The sequence below is a fragment of the Euprymna scolopes genome, chromosome 39, assembly GCF_053919585.1.
Source record: "Euprymna scolopes isolate OS-2025 chromosome 39, ASM5391958v1, whole genome shotgun sequence".
Classification (NCBI taxonomy): domain Eukaryota; kingdom Metazoa; phylum Mollusca; class Cephalopoda; order Sepiida; family Sepiolidae; genus Euprymna; species Euprymna scolopes.
Genome location: NC_136520.1, coordinates 61,161,924 through 61,180,159, shown reverse-complemented (window position 1 = coordinate 61,180,159; position 18,236 = coordinate 61,161,924). Strand labels below are relative to the sequence as shown.

General features: G+C 37.4%; 1 protein-coding gene and 1 pseudogene across 2 annotated transcripts in view; one reads left to right on the top strand and one right to left on the bottom strand.

Moving 5' to 3' along the window:
- The window catches only part of LOC145263805 (ATP-dependent translocase ABCB1-like), a 218,656-nt gene that overhangs the window by 187,985 nt on the left and 12,435 nt on the right, over positions 1–18,236 (bottom strand). The window lies entirely within an intron of this gene.
- Positions 11,870–11,986, top strand: LOC145264088 (5S ribosomal RNA; annotated as a pseudogene).

The window sequence follows — 18,236 nt, the reverse complement described above, 5'->3', positions numbered from 1 at the left end:
TATAAATTACTAACTAGCTCTACCTACGTATTGAGCACTTTTGAAGTAAATACTTAAAGTTTACGCATAAATCTATACTTTCGTATATTAAATTTATGTGAATAAATGAAGTAGTTATATATATATATATATATATATATATATATATATACATTATTTTTTCACCCACCTAATACTTAGTTCACAATGTATTGTAGTCTACATTGCACTGTAGAGAACTTACTGTTGATTTAAATTAAAGTTATTTTATATAATAGCTTGAATCAGTTTACAATTCATATATCAAGTATCACGGTTCACTTGTGATCTAATCAGAAACATTCATTTCGAACGCGTCCCTGTCATATCGATTAGTGATACTTATCGAAGACATCCCGATACAAACCCCATCTAAGAACACTGTCAGATGCATGAAGTACATTTTTGTAAAATTTCAAAATATCGGCCCAGCCGTTTAGAAGCCCATAGGTAACGAATTCACACACACACACACACACACACACACACACACACACACACACACACACACACACACAAACTTCTTTTAATATAACAGAGAGAGTTATGCAAATAGTTTTTACATTAAATCACTTGTAGCTATTAGTTTTACGCATGCGCAAGCTAATACAAATATGTCGACAAGTTGAAATCAACATTTTGCACTTCAACTTGTCGACTTCTGTACGCGTTATTCATCCACCCAAACAAAGATTTTACTCGTTATAAACTATTCTTGGTGTATGATTACTATTTCGTTATAATTTCAGTGTTATGTGACCAGCAGTTTAAGTGTTTATCGGTTAAATATTTAGACACATTTATATAGATTTGTTTTCATTGGAAGATTTCAGCTTTTAAAATGGCTGTCATCGAAACAACGTCATCTTAACCAAATTAAGTGTCATAAAAATTTGTTTCGATAAACCTTTTGCACAATTTTGATTCGTGTATGAATGTAATGTTCGTAGCTGGCTGTAAATATGTAATAGACGTTTTAAAAGTACATTCCAAGCGATGGCCTACGAATGGAAAAAAAAGAGCAGACGATTTTAAAGTAGCTATGCTTTCTGTAAAAAATATCAGAGCTGTGTTAATCAAACAAAACTCATATTTTTAATATTACTAAAATGTTGTTTAAAACTATTGTCTAAATATTTTGATTGATTCTCTAGGCTAGTGTTAAAAAGATAATTATTTTGTAAATTTTAAATCTCATAAAAAAATCCGTATATTTTAAATGATTATCACAAGAAAAATTGTTTATTTCATCTTCAGTACATGATAATGATTAGTTATTAATACACGCTTAGCCGCCATTTTTTTTTCTCTGTCACGATTTCCAATGCGCCATATACTTTACAAAGAATTCATCTACAAAAAAACATTTGTTCATTTTATTTTATAAGAAATCAGACAATCTATGAACCTTTTGCACAATGGTTATTCGTGCATAAATTTAATGTCTGTAGCTGACTGTAAATGTATAATAGACATTTTAAAAGTACATCTATGTAACAGGTTTAGTTTATGAAGCTTATTGGTTATTTTGAACTTTTCATTTTTAAGATGGCTGCCATTGAAAACAACCAAATTAGTTCTGGGTCTTGCTAATTTTTAATATTATAGTAATAAAAAGTTCAAATTTATTGTTAATACTCTACCACTAAACTATATCTCTAGATAATAGTTATGTTTTGTTTGTTTGTTTGTTTGTTTGTTTGTTTTTCTTTTTAAGAAAAAATGATTTGCTGAAAAATGAATTTCCCTTGATTGGTTGAGAATTATCTCCCTTGGCCGATGAAATGTAAAATATTCTCCGGTAAAAATTCTTTTTTTTTATCTATAAGAAAGACTATTTTTAGAATCGGACTTTTTCGATTTTAGATACTTATCGGATGAATTCCTGCACAAAACATACCTAAGAATACTGCCGGACATATAAATTACCTTTGTGTGAAATTTGCAAAACACAGCCATTTCAGAACATATGAGGAACTCTCTCTCTCTCTCTCTCTCTCTCTCTCTCTCACACACACACACACACACACACGCACAAAGTCACTTTTATATAATAGTAGAGATAGAACTCAGACGATCTTTGAACTTTTTGCGTGATGTTGATTCGTGTATAAATCTAATGCCCGTAGCTGACTGTAAATATGTACCTATTTACTATGCCTCCCCACGGGACAGAGTTAGACACCAGGGTCGTTTTTTAACGTGGAGAAAAGGTACAAAAATAAAAATTGTCTCAGTCGTGAAGGATTTCTCCTCCACCGAAAGAGAACAAGAAATGAAAGTGCAGCATCTGAAGAACAGATGGTATTTATTTGCTCCCCCACCGAGCAAATTAGGCACAAGGCCAATTTTTAATGTGAGGAGTGAAGGGGAAATGGGGACCAACTCCCCGGGGAGTAGGGGAGCTGGATAGTGACAATTGGTATGAAGGGTTGCCCCTACATTGACCAAGGTCTTATATGTGGAGTTGCCCCCACATATGGTCTTTGCTTGCAGTATCTGCCGGAACAGATGGTATTTATTTGCTCCCCCACCGAGCAAATTAGGCATAAGGCCAATTTTTAATGTGAGGAGTGAAGGGAGGGGGAAGGGAAAGGGGGACCAGCTCCCAAGAGGTGGGAAATGGGAGCTGGTTAAAGGTCAGGCATGTGGGGTTGCCCCCACATCTGGTCTTTGCTATTCATAGCTAGTCATAGCTAGTCATAGCTTGCAGTATCTGCCGGAACAGATGGTATTTATTTGCTCCCCCACTGAGCAAATTAGGCACAAGGCCGTTTTTAATGTGAGGTAAAAACCAGCTCCCCAAAAAGGGGGCACTCTGGTTACCAAAAATAATAATTGTCCCAGTATAGAGGGTTTCCCCTCCATTGACTGGTACAAATTATCTTAAGTGCAGCATCTGCCGGAACAGATGGTGTTTATTTGCTCCCCCACCGAGCAAATTAGGCACAAGGCCAATTTTTAATGTGAGGAGTGAAGGGGAAATGGGGACCAACTCCCCGGGGAGTAGGGGAGCTGGATAGTGACAATTGGTATGAAGGGTTGCCCCTACATTGACCAAGGTCTTATATGTGGAGTTGCCCCCACATATGGTCTTTGCTTGCAGTATCTGCCGGAACAGATGGTATTTATTTGCTCCCCCACCGAGCAAATTAGGCATAAGGCCAATTTTTAATGTGAGGAGTGAAGGGAGGGGGAAGGGAAAGGGGGACCAGCTCCCAAGAGGTGGGAAATGGGAGCTGGTTAAAGGTCAGGCATGTGGGGTTGCCCCCACATCTGGTCTTTGCTATTCATAGCTAGTCATAGCTAGTCATAGCTTGCAGTATCTGCCGGAACAGATGGTATTTATTTGCTCCCCCACTGAGCAAATTAGGCACAAGGCCGTTTTTAATGTGAGGTAAAAACCAGCTCCCCAAAAAGGGGGCACTCTGGTTACCAAAAATAATAATTGTCCCAGTATAGAGGGTTTCCCCTCCATTGACTGGTACAAATTATCTTAAGTGCAGCATCTGCCGGAACAGATGGTGTTTATTTGCTCCCCCACTGAGCAAATTAGGCACAAGGCCGTTTTTAATGTGAGGTAAAAACCAGCTCCCCTAAAAGGGGTCACTCTGGTTACCAAAAATAATAATTGTCCCAGTATAGAGGGTTTCCCCTCCATTGACTGGTACAAATTATCTTAAGTGCAGTATCTGCCGGAACAGATGGTATTTATTTGCTCCCCCACTGAGCAAATTAGGCACAAGGCCGTTTTTAATGTGAGGTAAAAACCAGCTCCCCTAAAAGGGGTCACTCTGGTTACCAAAAATAATAATTGTCCCAGTATAGAGGGTTTCCCCTCCATTGACTGGTACAAATTATCTTAAGTGTAGTATCTGCCGGAACAGATACTACACTTTGAGATATTAAATCTTTTATTCATGTTAAAAAAAATACAGAAAAAAAAATCAACGATGAACAAAAAACTTAGGCACATGGCCAACTCAAAAGGGGGGATTTTGGGGGTCGTTGGTCATCCTTGTCACTCCAGAACTAAACAAAGTCAAAAGTTTCTCCCAGCTAGTATCTTCTTTCACCATAATACCGCATTCACCCTTTCATATTGGGGGACGTCCTAGTAACTCCCAATTTTTAAAACATTTTTTATTGACGTGTAAAAACAAAAAAGATAACAATAAAATGGTAACAATAATTCATTTGTGTTGAGGGAGGGGGAAGAAAAAACAAAAGGTGATTAGTAGGACCCTCCCAACCCCGTCTAGTTGATAGACTGCCCGTTCCACTAGGTTTGTAAAAGGAACCTCGCTTCTGCAGGTCAGTCTCTAGGTGAGGATGCCCTCTAGATGGGGGTGAATGGAGAAAAGAAAATTTTGTGGGTAAGGGATGGAGGTTAGTTTGTATTTCTTTTTCTCCAAGATGGGTAAAATTTAGAGGAAGGGGTGAAAACAAAAATTGCAGGTAAGAGGGGATGGGGATCTTGGAGGCTTCCTAATCGGGGAGGGATGGAACACACACTCAGCTAGCTGAGAGACTACTTGTTTAATTTAACTTTACAGAACTGCGCGTTCCACACCTAGGCGGGGAACACGTATTCAAATTTGGCTCCTCTTCGTACACACAGACTTGCCACATGTATCCATCTTCTGTCAAATGCCGCGCAATGCAGCCTTCTTCTATCACATCTGATCTTCACCCGTAGTTGGTGTTTAAAGAACGCGATCAGATCTTGATCAGAAAAAGACAACACCCCCCGGCAACCTTGCAGACGCGACGTCCAAATCACCATTCTCGCCACGGCCAGAATCGTAACGTAGACCATTTGTCTTTCCCGGTCCCACGGCGGCCTCATGTTGTCCACAACATTGGATACAGTAATTGGGCGAGGATGCTCAGGATCAATGCGAGCCGTCACCCCACTGACATACGACCAGTACTGGCGGAGTTCGCGGCAATCGAAGAAAGCGTGATCCGTAGTTTCCACAGCCGTTGTCCCACAACGGGGACAATCAGGCGACTCCAGAAACCCAGAACTGCATTGTATGTTGTTGAGTGGAAGTGCATTTCGGGCCAATCGCCAGGTCAGAGAGAACTCCGAATTGTTCAGATGACTCGAACCTGGCGCCCAGCTCCACGCGGAGCGGATCTCACTCTGCTGCCACCCCAAACGCGCGCATAGCGGGTCGTCAGCGGCCCCCTTCACTAGATCCCTGTGGAGTTCCCTACGGGTAGCAGTCACAAGGTCACTGGACCTTGGTAGTCGTTTTAGCGCGGCTCGGCACTCTTTCATGTAGGCAGATTCTCCCCGCAGCCTGCGACGGCTCTCGATGGAAGGGTCGAGAACGAGGTCGGGGAAGGCGGCAGTAACCACGGGGTGCCACGGTTGGTCCTCCTGCATATAGTGGCTCAGGAAGGCCAGCCTCTCAGCATCTCGATGACACTTCAAGTCCGGCATTCCCAAGCCTCCCTCACACGGACGTTGAATACAGACCTGTCTGCTCACCCAGTGTCTTCCTCTGTCCCAAAGGAGCAAGGACAAGAGTTCGACAAGAGCTTTTAGGTGTTGTGCAGGCAGGGGAAGTACGGCCAGTCGATAAAGGATGAGAGGAAAGACGTAAGTGGCGCACGCCTCAGCTCTACCCTTTAAGGAAAGTTTCCTAGGAAGCCACGAATTGACTGCAGCCTCCACCTTTGACCGTACCTCCAACCAATTCTTGTCAAGCTGGAGACCCGGTCCGAACCACACGCCGAGGATCCGGACCGGGCCATCTGTCCAGCTGAAGGGCGCAGGGAGGTTTGCGTTGCCACTCCATGCGCCCAACCGCAGTCCTACCGACTTGTTGCGGTTTATCTTGGCCCCTGTAATTTTTTCGTACTGTGTGAGTGCCTCCGACACGACCTCAATGTCTCTGAAGCCCGACACGAAGATCGTGACATCATCGGCGAACGCGGATACCTTGGCAGCTGAGCCGCCAGGCAGAGCCATTCCGCGCAGGGCCGAATTTGCCTCCCCATGTCTCAGCTTGCGGAGAAGAGGCTCCAAAGCCAGGACATAAAGCAGGGGCGACAGCGGACAACCCTGACGAACCGACCGAGAGATAACAAAGGGTTTCGAGCGCTTTCCGTTCACTTGCACGACAGCCATGGGCTGTCGATACATTATGGAGATCCACTTGCAAAAGTCCGGTTTAAAACCGGCGGCCTCTAAGACAGATACTACACTTTGATCTTGTCCCGAAGGCCAAGAAAGTTTTAAAAGTACGTTTATTTATAGGGTGCTTATGTAACACGTTGGTTATTTTAAACTTTTCATCTTTAAGATGGCTGCCATCGAAAACAACGTTATCTTAACCAAACGAATGCTAGCTTTATAAAAATTTGGCTCAATTAATAATTGAAATGCCGTCATAACATAACCCAAATAAAATGCTGTAAAATTAAAATTAATTTATTTACGATAATGCTGCTACGATGGTAACCATTCTTAAAGCTAAAAAGTTCAAGATACCCGAAAATATGACTATTTACACATTTTTATACGTTTCTCATTATTAACGATAGATATTTGGCTGTCGTGATATTAAAATTTAACGTATATTTATTTTTATTTGAATATTTCAGCTTTTAAAATGGCTACCATTGAAACAACGTTATCTTAACCAAATTAGTTCTAGTATGATAAAAAAATTTGGTTCAATTAACAATTGAAAAGCCGTAATAATATCACTATAAGCCGTAATAATATCACTATTATAAAACTAAAAATAATTTAGTTGCGATAATGCTGTTATGATGGTAGCCATTCTTAAAGCTTTATTGGAATATTTCAGCTTTTAAAATGGCTACCATTGAAACGACGTCATCTTAACCTAATTAGTTCTAGTATTATAAATACTTGGTTCAATTAACAATTGAAAAGCTGTAATAATATAACTTGAATAAACTATTATAAAACTAAAAAATAATTTAGTTACGATAATGCTGTTACGGTAATAATCATTCTTAAAGCTGAAAAGTTTAAAATAATCAAAAACGTTATAACTAGTTACATATATTTTACAATATATTTGATACATTTCCAATTAATAACAATAAATTTGAACATTTTATTACCATTAAAGCTTCTTTCTTAGAACTGCACGCCTGTGGAATTGTCTTCCGTTTTCCTGCTTTCCGGCTGACTACAATATGGTTGTGTTCAAGTCTAAAGTAAATAAGTTCTTGATGAGCCGTTCCATATAAGTTATCAAATTTACCAAATTTTCATTACTAATGATTACTATATTGACCAATTTCTACTGTACACTCTTTAACCCTTATCCTTGAGTGGCCTCTGTGCCTTGATAATGTGGTGATGCCTTTGTAAAAAAAAAAAAGATAACGTTGTTTTCAACGGCAGCCATCTTAAAGATGAAAAGTTCAAAGGAATCAATAGGTTTCATAAACTAAACCTGTCACATAAATGTACTTTTTAAAACGTCTATTATTAAGTTGGTGCAAAAAACAATATCGTTTTCTCACATATGTTACTTTTATATATGACTAGCGGGAGTACGCAGCTTTGCCCGGGCCCTATGTACTGTTCATAACTTTATGTGCATTATATATATATATATATATATATATATATATATATATATATATATATATATATTAAAAAGTTTGACTCATGTCCAGGTAACCTACATATAAAATTTCAAGTCTCTAGACCCAAAATTAGCGGAGGAGTTTGGGTAGAGACTGCAAAGGTCAACTCTTTCAACTTTGGCCTCTTGGCAGCCAAATTTTCGTCCAAAAACTGATTTAAAAGCTTGCTTCGTGTTTTAATACTCTTTATGTAAAATTTCAAATGTTTAGATCCAAAATTGGCTGAATAGTTTGCTAGAGAACGCAAAGGTCAAATCTTATGAACTATGACCCGTTGGCAGCCAAATTTTCGGCCAGAACCCGATTAAAAAGCTTGCCCTATGTCTGAATACACTTTATGTAAAATTTCAAGTGTTTAGACCCAAAATTGGCGGAGAAGTTTGGTAGTTTTCAAAGGTCAAGCCGTTCAACTTTGACCCCTTGACAGCCAAATTTCTCGTTGAAAACCGATTAAAAAGATTTTCGCAAAATTTCAATACCCCTTATGTTAAACCTCGAGCCTGTGGACTGATATATATAGCCATGTTATATATAATTTTGAAGCGCGTTTTTCGCTCTATCGAATCATGTTATTCGTTACCGTTCTGAATCTCTTCATTCATTTTTGCAGACTTTTCAACGGCATGGGCAAAATTCAAATTCGTACGTTTTTTTTGTTCCAGTTCAAACTAGGCCGAAAAGCTACCAAAACAGCTCATGATATCAATAATGCGTGTGGCCCAGAAATCACTAACAAACGTGTGGCACAACTATGGTTCCAGAAATTTCGCTATGGTGACGAGAGCCTCAAAGATGAAGACGGTCGCGGCCGGCCGACTACTGTTGCTAATGAACATTTGAAAGGCTTAATTGAAGCCGATCCTCACAAAACCACACAAGAAGTTGCTGTTGAACTCGAGGTCGACCGTCGTTTGCCATTTAAAGCAAATAGGGAAGTAAAAAAAAAGTTGGATAAATATGTGCCATATGAATTGAACGATAATAAAAAAAATCCTCGTTTTGAGGTGTCTTCTACGCTCCTTCTGCGCAATAAAAACAGCCCATTCCTCGAGCGGATTGTGATGTGTGATGAGAAGTGGATTTTCTACGAGAACCGGCGACATTTGGCACAGTGGTTGGATGCCGGAGAAGCTCCACAACACTCCCCGAAGCCGAAATTGCACAAAAAAAAGTTATGGTGACTGTTTGGTAGTCTGCGGCCGGGCTTCTCAATCAGAGCTTATTGAATCAGGGCGAAACGATTACGGCGAAGAAGTACTGCCAACAAACTGATGAAATGCACCAGAAGCTCCAACGTATGTACCCGAGATTGGTCAATATAAATGGACCAATTCCACCCCCCATGACAACGCTTACCCTCATGTTGTTCAACTGACTCTGCAGAAGCTGAACGAATTGGGTTACAAGAATCTGCCTCATCCGCCATATTCACCGGACCTCTTGCCCACCATTTATCCCTATTTCAAGCATCTCGACAACTTCCTGTGCGAAAAATGCTTCAAAAGCCGAGATGATGCCAAATCGGCCTTCAATGAGGTCATCACTTCCAGAACTCCGGGTTTCTAGCAGTGTCAGAAATTTCGTGAAAATAGCGAATAATTCCACCCCATCTTTCCAAGCTTATAACTCCTCGAAAAATGCAATTCAAGCCCTATTTTTTTTTCAATTAAAGGAGCAAGGACCAAGATTTCATTAAAAAAAAAAAAAAAAAAAAAAAAAAAAACGTGTTTTTTTTTTTTTAAAGGTTTTAAACTTCGGACTTTACAGGTAAAATTCTACAAGAACAATATGTTTTTTTTTTTTTTTAATTTGAATATATTATGTATTGACCTTTTCTCTTCAATTTGTGAGTAAATAATTATGTACTTATCGGGGTCTAAATTAATTATTATTAGACATTTACAAAATGGGAGGCGTGAATTATTCGACCCCCTGTCTTTCCAAGCTTATAACTCCTCGAAAAATGTAATTCAAGCCCTAATTTTTTTTTTCAATTAAAGGAGCAAGGACCAAGGTTCCATTAAAAAAAAAAGAAAAAAGAAAAAACAAATAACGTGGTTTAAAAAAAAGGTTTTAAACTTCAAACTTTACAGGTAAAATTCTAAAAGAACACTGTCTTTTTTTTTAAATTTGAATATATTATGTATTGACCTTTTCTCTTCAATTTGTGAGTAAATTAATTATTTTCTTTCGGGTTACTAAATTAAGTATTTACTTTTTAATAGACACTTAAAAATTGGGATGGGGGGGTCGTGAATTTAAAAAAAAAACGTTTGTCTAAAATATTATATTCGATTTATTGGAAAGAACATAAAATTTCACATTGACCCTGAAAATATCGTAAAAATAGAATCAATAGAAAAATTTTGATAGATTTTTAATTGAAAAATATTGAGTTCGGAAAATTCATTACTGTTTAAAAAAAAAAAATATTTCTATTACTTTTAAAACAACTGTAATAGTTTATTTTGGAAGTATAATCCATAAAGAAAATAAATAACCCACTTTTAACAGAGAAATTCCGAGATTTTTATATTGTATTCGCAGTTTCGTGTTAGGGGTGTCAAAAATTCCTACAAAAATTCCTACAAAAATTCTGATACACCACGCTAATGGGATAAATAAACTTGTTTCTCGTTGGCAAAAATGTGTCGATTCTAATGGTTCTTATTTCGATTAATAAAGTTTATTATGAAGGGAGTTATGATCTTTTAAAGTTGAACGTCAAATAAACGACATTATTTTTTTTCACCAACCTAATATATTACAGTCAGCTACAAACATTAAATTTATACACGAATCAAGATCGTGCAAAAGGTTCAGATTATAAAATAAAATAAAGAAAACGAACAATCGATGTAAACAGAATTTTCTTGTAAAACTATATGACGCATCTGAAATCGCGACAAAGAAAAAGAATATATAGCTTTTGTTTGAGTCAACACGTGGCTAATAATTTTGTTTGCAGAGTGTATAACAACCCTAAAATTGGCTTCTCTTTTCTTCCACTCGTGAGTCGCCGCTTGGAATTTTTGTTTCCTAAATTATTATCAACCTCAACATTCAAGAGATTATCTCATTTGCATATTACATTAACGAAAATCTGTTTTAATAATTAGCTCTAAAACTTTAATGGAAATTAGTAATATAATTGCTTTAAGTATTCAATTAAGAAATATTATGAACGTGATTTTTATTTAATTTATCTTTAATTAATTTACATTTAATTTATTTTTAATTATTATTATTATAACCATCATCAGCTGCGTTTAAAAACGGGGAAAAAAGTTTTCATTTAACCTATGAGTTATTTCCCTTTAAGTCATGGGATTTTATATCTTTGTTTGAATTCCATAGATGAAGATGATTGTTTTATGCTTCCAAAAATCCAAAATATGATCAACTTTCAAGAAAATAGTAACAACGTAGGATATTTGTTGTATCTTAAATAGTATGTGACTAACCCCTCTGCTTGGCAATATGTTTTTGTCTGGCAATGCCGAGTATGTACAGTTAGTATATATATATATATATATATATATATATATATATATATATATATATATATATATATATATATATATATATATAAGCATAATAATAAGTAGGGCTATGACAACAGAATATTCTTTCATTGTTTTGACTCTCGAGTATATATCCGACACAGTTAATCAACCAAGATCCACATTACTATATATAAAAGCATATAAGATATCAACGGATACACACTCGAGAGTCAAAACAATGAAAAGAATATGCTGTTGTCGTAGCCCTAAAAATAAGTAACCAATATTCGTTTGCAGTGAATAACGCCTGGTTAATAACATTGTTTAGATAAAATGGAGCCTTCGTTAATGAAATAAGAAATTAGATGGTATATTTTTTACGACATATCAACCCCAGTGGGTCAATTAATGTCGAGTAAAAATTAAAATAATAATGTTAATAATATAGAGGGCGAAATTTATACAGGGTGACCCCAAAAAACGGGCCCCAAATCTAATTAGGCCCCGTTTCTTAGTGTTTTGTCCGAATGAAATGAAACTTTAGTCATAACTAGTTTATTATATTCAAAACATCACATCAAAACACTAGGGTCTTTGGCCTTTTTTTCTCCGTTCTACAGCATATGTTCTAAATGTTCTGGATGGCCTCCATTTAGCTTTCATTCTTTTGGGGTCACCCTGTATTAAGACTTTAACAGTGCTTGTACGGCACAATCACGTTGACACACCGGTTCTCGCCAGATCACCGAAGTTAAGCAACGTTGAGCCTGGCCAGTACCAGATGGGTGACCATTTGGGAAGGCTAGGCGCTGTATGTACCTTCTGGGAAGGTTGGGCGTAGGACCAGCACCCTCACCCTGTAAAAAGAACTCCTTGCTACAAAAACATCTACAAAAAGTTGTAGATGGGCTATGCCCCTCCAGGGGCTCAAGGGCTATGGATGGATGGATGGATGGATTTCACAGTGTTTGGATCGAATAAAAAAATTTGTAATCATACTCCAGGCAAATTTAACGTCAACAAATATCATTGTGCACATATGTTTCAGAATTTCTGCTTGATACTCTCATTTTAAACACAAAAAAATATTTTCTCAATTCGCTACTGGCAAAACTATTTCATCTCTCTTTCCTGATTGGCTTGGTTTATATAGCACACCAGCAGTGAGACAAAGAGTTTTTTTTTTTTTTACATTTTCACCCCAAAACAAGGCACATTGCCACTTTGATGTAGGGGGCTACTATCAGGGACCTAAGCTACAGGGGTACTGTGTAGGGAGTTGGGCAGCAAGATGTCAGTTCACATTACACTTGAACTTCTGTATGTCAGTACAGTTGGGGAAGCAGGGACCCGGAAGGGAGTTCCAAAGTCTAGCAGTTCTGGGGAAGAAACTACTGGAGTAGAAAGCTCTTTTACATCTAGGGATCTCTACTGTGAAGGGGTGGGATTTAGCTGCTTATCGGGTTTTTATGTCGAGGGGGTACAGGTGCTTGCAGTTCGCCGGAGCATTCACCATTAAAATTCTTGTAGAACAGGCAGAGGGATGCAACATTTCGTCGATGGGACAGAGGCTGAAGCTTAGATGACAATTCAGGACCAACCAGGTTGGCAACTCTCTTTTGAACCTTGTCTAGGAGCGAGAGACCAATATGACAAGAATACTCCATACATGGGCGAAGGGTGGACTTTATAGAGGTACAGTATACTTTCGGGAGTTAGTAGCTTTCTAGCACGGTAGAGAAAGCCTACCTTCTTCGTACCGTCCTGGCAATGCTCTCAATGTAATAGTTCCAACTCATGTTGCCTGTGAACGTTAGGCCGAGGAGTTTAAAAGAAGTAATTTCAGATTCAGTGTTAACTTTGGTCAAAATCGGACTGTTCCTTCTTTAATTGAATTTTTCAATTATCGATTTTCGATATTTCTTGGAGATCATTCTGATACAAAACCTATCTAAGAACACTCTCAGACACATAAAGTACATTTCTGTGAAACTTCACAAACATACACAGTGGTACACAAACACATGCAGTGGTATACAAACACACGCAGAGATACGCAAACACATACAGAGGTTCACAAACACATACAGAGATACACAAACACATACAGAGGTACACAAACACATATGGAGATACACAAACACATACAGAGATAAACAAACACATACAGTGGTACACAAACACATGCAGTGGTATACAAACACACGCAGAGATACGCAAACACATACAGAGATACACAAACAGATACGGAGGTACACAAACACATACAGAGATGCACAAACACATACCGAGATACACAAACACATACAGAGATACACAAACACATACAGAGGTACACAAACACATACAGAGGTACACAAACATACGGAGGTACACAAACACATACAGAGGTACACAAACACATACAGAGATACAAAAACACATACAGAGATGCACAAACACATAACGAGATACACAAACACATACGGAGGTACACAAACACATACGGAGGTACACAAACACATACAGAGGTACACAAACACATACAGAGGTACACAAACACATACGGAGGTACACAAACACATACAGAGATACACAAACACATACAGAGGTACACAAACACATACAAAGATACACAAACACATACAAAGATACAAACACATACAGAGATACACAAACACATACAGAGATGCACAAACACATACAGAGATACACAAACACATACAGAGGTACACAAACACATACAAAGGTACACAAACACATACCAAGATACACAAACACATAACGAGATACACAAACACATACAGAGGTACACAAACACATACAGAGGTACACAAACACATACAGAGATACACAAAAACATACAGAGATACACAAACACATACAGAGGTACACAAACACATACAGAGATACACAAACACATACAGAGGTACACAAACACATACAGAGGTACACAAACACATACAAAGGTACACAAACACATACCAAGATACACAAACACATAACGAGATACACAAACACATACAGAGGTACACAAACACATACGGAGGTACACAAACACATACAGAGATGCACAAACACATACCGAGATACACAAACACATACCGAGATATACAAATACATACAGAGTTACACAAACACATAGAGATAAAGTGCGATTTATATGCAAGTAGAGACTGAATTAAACTAGTAAACCCCTTTGTCTTTGAGATTGAATTATCTCCCCTGATTTGAGAGTTCCACTATTATTTACTAGTCCCGTCTGCATATAAGGTGATATAATATGGGTGAATATTAATCCCATGCGATGTGAATAGAGGTTTCCCTTTCGTATTTCTTTAATCATTGGTATTTTAAATTTAAAATTATTCACTGTTAATATTGTTCATGTCTTTCTCAGAAGAAATCAAGCATCATTTATTGAAATATAATATTTGATAGAATTATTTATAAATATCTCTATTTATAAAGGATGTTTTTTTTAGAGGCGGTGAACTTTAAATTAAAATAAATCATAGAAAATTATTTTTATTATACAAATATGTATTACCCCCCCCCCTCCATCTTTGGCATTTATATTTTAAATACAATTTTGAACATATGGCTACACGGCTTGGACGTAATCTAGAAGTCCAATTTTTACAAACTCTACTCGTTAAATTAGGCTGTATTTTGGCAATAACGCATCAAATGTTGTCTTTTAAGTGGTTTATTGTTTCTGGTTAATCAGCGTTGGTGTGCGACTTATATATCCCTAAAGAAAATGATCTAATGGGGTTAAATTGCATGAACTCGGTGGACAGTTTGCAGGTGAAATTATTCGTTCATCAAATTTGCACACTTTGCAAAGCTGCTCGAGTATCAGTCTCTTCAAGGTCAATTGTCAAACCAAGCTGAACTGAAAATAACAGATAGTTGCCAAATCTGCAATCATAGAAAATAGTGGTCAATTTAAAGTTCGCTGCCTTCAAAACACATCATGTATATCGTTATAGCCCTGTTAAGAGTTGCAAAGAAAAACAGAACGTCAAAATAAAGTAACAGCATGTATTGCAAAGCATACAATAAGTGGGCTGTTCGTCGGGTTAGGGTTAGGGTTAGGGTTAGGGTTAGCCGACGACCGAGAAAGTTTGGCCCATCGGATATCGATTGATATCTATTTGCTTCCCCACGAAACAAAATGTGACACAAGGTTGTTTTTAATGTGGGAGAAAACCAGCTCCCCCAAAAGTTTGTAAAAATAAAATTGCCTTAGTAAAAAAGGGGTTCCCCTCCATTAGCTAAGGACAATTTAATTTGAATGCAGCATCTGAGCAGGCACCAAACTTCAGCCACCAGTTCCGTATACGAGCGTAACCGGATACCTTACGGCTTAGTCTTCCAGTATTTATTGAGATTGAAATAGTCTATTAGTAAGTAACATAGGTTAATTCCGCCCCCCCCCACACACACACGCTTATTTAATAGGCATTTGATGAACCATTTGTGAACACTGGTCCATAGTCCTGTGGTTAGAGCTACCGACTGTCAACGCAATGGTTGTAGGTTCGATCCACAGCTAGGGAAAATGCTAGTCTAGCCGCACTGAGTTATGATACAACGAAACAGTATAATATGTGAATGTACTTCCGATGATATTGAAAATCGATTATAAAAAAAAAAGCCAATTATAGAAGAAACAGTCTTATTTTGACCCTTGTAGAGCCTTACACCACAAGTGTATTTGAGAAGTTTTAGAACCACACAAGCAGAATGGCTGGGCGTATAAAATTAACAGTAGGATAAGACAGAGGTGCGTTCGAAATGAATGTTTCCGCCTAGAACACAATCGAACCATGATACTTGACATTTCCATTTTGAACTTTAATTCAAGCCATTATATATAAAAAATAATTTTATAAAATCAGCAACGTGTTCTCTACAGTGCAATGTAGACTACAATGTATTGTGGACTGTAGTGCTGTTACGCAGAATAGTTGCAAATTTGTTTTAAGCAGACATTGGTGCAACAGTACGCCATTAAAGTCATATTTTCTGGTGAATGTGTTGTAAATTTTACTAATTTTGGGTTTCAATTAAATGAATCTGAATGATTGAGGATGTTAAAGAAAACCTACAATTAGTTGTCCTGGGACAAGTGCACTTAGGCCAAGCTCCAGCCTCTGCCCTATCGCAGCGACATTGCATTCCTGTGCACTTTTTATGCTCCCTTGACACAACAAGCAACAAAATACCACTCCTTTACTGTGGAGATCCCTAGATGCCTTTTAGTCTAGTAGTTTCTTCATACGGACTGCTAGACTTTGGAATTCCCTCCATGTTTCTTGCTTCTCTGATTGCACTAAGACACAGAAGTTTACATGTAACATGAGCAGACATATCTTGCTGTTTAACTCCCCACACATTCTCCTGTAGGCATAATCTTTATTAATAACTCTAAGTCCAAGTGGCACAATGCCTTTCTTGGGGGTGAAAAGGAGTGATAAATAAACACTAACATAAATGACAGTCTTTCTCACATACACACACACACACACACACACATATATATATATATATATATATATATATATATATATATATATATATATATATATTAATCAAAACCAAGAATAAAAAAAAAATCACAATGTTTTGCGGAATCGCAATTCCGATGCAAAAAACGATTCCTTCAATTATTATTATTTTTTAATTTGATTTCGTTTTTTTTTAAAGAAAATCTTCCACTAAGAAGTGTTTTTATCTTTCAGAAAATATATGCTCTTTTAATGTGTTCTTACGGTAATCGAAACATTTAGAGATTTATAAAGAATCGGAATTTGGTAGGGAATCAATAATTATATCAGAATCTGGAACAGATATTGGAATCGTCCCATCACTAATGTATATATATATATATATATATATATATATTTTTTTTTTTTAAGATGTAAAAAAGCAACGTTAAATTTACTGCTTATACAAATTATAGGGCATTATATTCTACTTGTTATATATAAAATGCTAAGATTTTTCTAAAGGAAATGCTTTCATCACAAAAAAAACAAAAAAACAAAAAAAAAAACAGGTTTGGCTACTTTTCCAAACAAGTCGAACATTTACAACAAAAACAAAATTACAGTATGAATTCAATCTGTAATTTATTCTCTTAAAAAAAAAACGTCATCCATTAAAATCATGCCCATATGAAAGGAAAGTTCATCGACGCATGATATTGAATGTTTAAAATTGTCATCCCACATTTTGTTTACCACCGTTTATGTGCCGGCTGGACCAAGACCAAAGCCAACAAAGTATTAGCCATCCTTGAGATGGCTGTTTTCCTTGTAAACTGAAGTATGGTTGAAATGCCCTCTGCAGTTCTAGGAGGTCCATCCTCCCAGGCCACTGCCTCCCAGCTTTTAAGCAGAGAAAGTTTTTTTGTTTTTTTTTTACACAGGAATCACCACTTATCAAGGCCCGGTGGCCACTCGAGGATAAGGGTTAATGGGTATATATTAGTCAATGTGATTATAGTGCAGTAAACATAAGTAGTGAAATTTTTGTAAGTTGGATTACTTAGGGGGCGGTTCATCAGGAATTTGTTTATGTTGGACTTGAAGACAATCAAGTTGTAATCAGCTGGGAAACAGGCAAATGGAAGAGAGTTCCACAGGCGTGCACTTCTAAGAAAGAAGCTTTGTTCATGGAATCTACGTTTTGGTTTAGGCACAGATAAAGAGTGAGGAAAATTATTGACTGTGGTTACAGCTAGACGAGTGTTTTTCGTGAGAGATTAGAGCTCAGACGAGCACTTGCCATGAAAATAACGATAAAACAAAGACAGGCTCACAATATCTCTTCTGTAGAAAAGAGGTCGCAGGGAAGAGAAAAAGGCCATTCTATAGCTACAAAGTCTATTTTGTACTCTGTCAAGGCAGGATAAGCTGTTTCTAGCAGCTCTTGCCCAGATGTGGCAGCAGTTCACTATCCTTGGACGTAATTGGCTTTTATATAGATAGAGAATTGCATCAACTGTGAGATAACAGGGAGAGGTTCATCCTCCCAGGCCACTGCCTCCCATCTTTTGAGTAGAGTAAGTTTATGGCT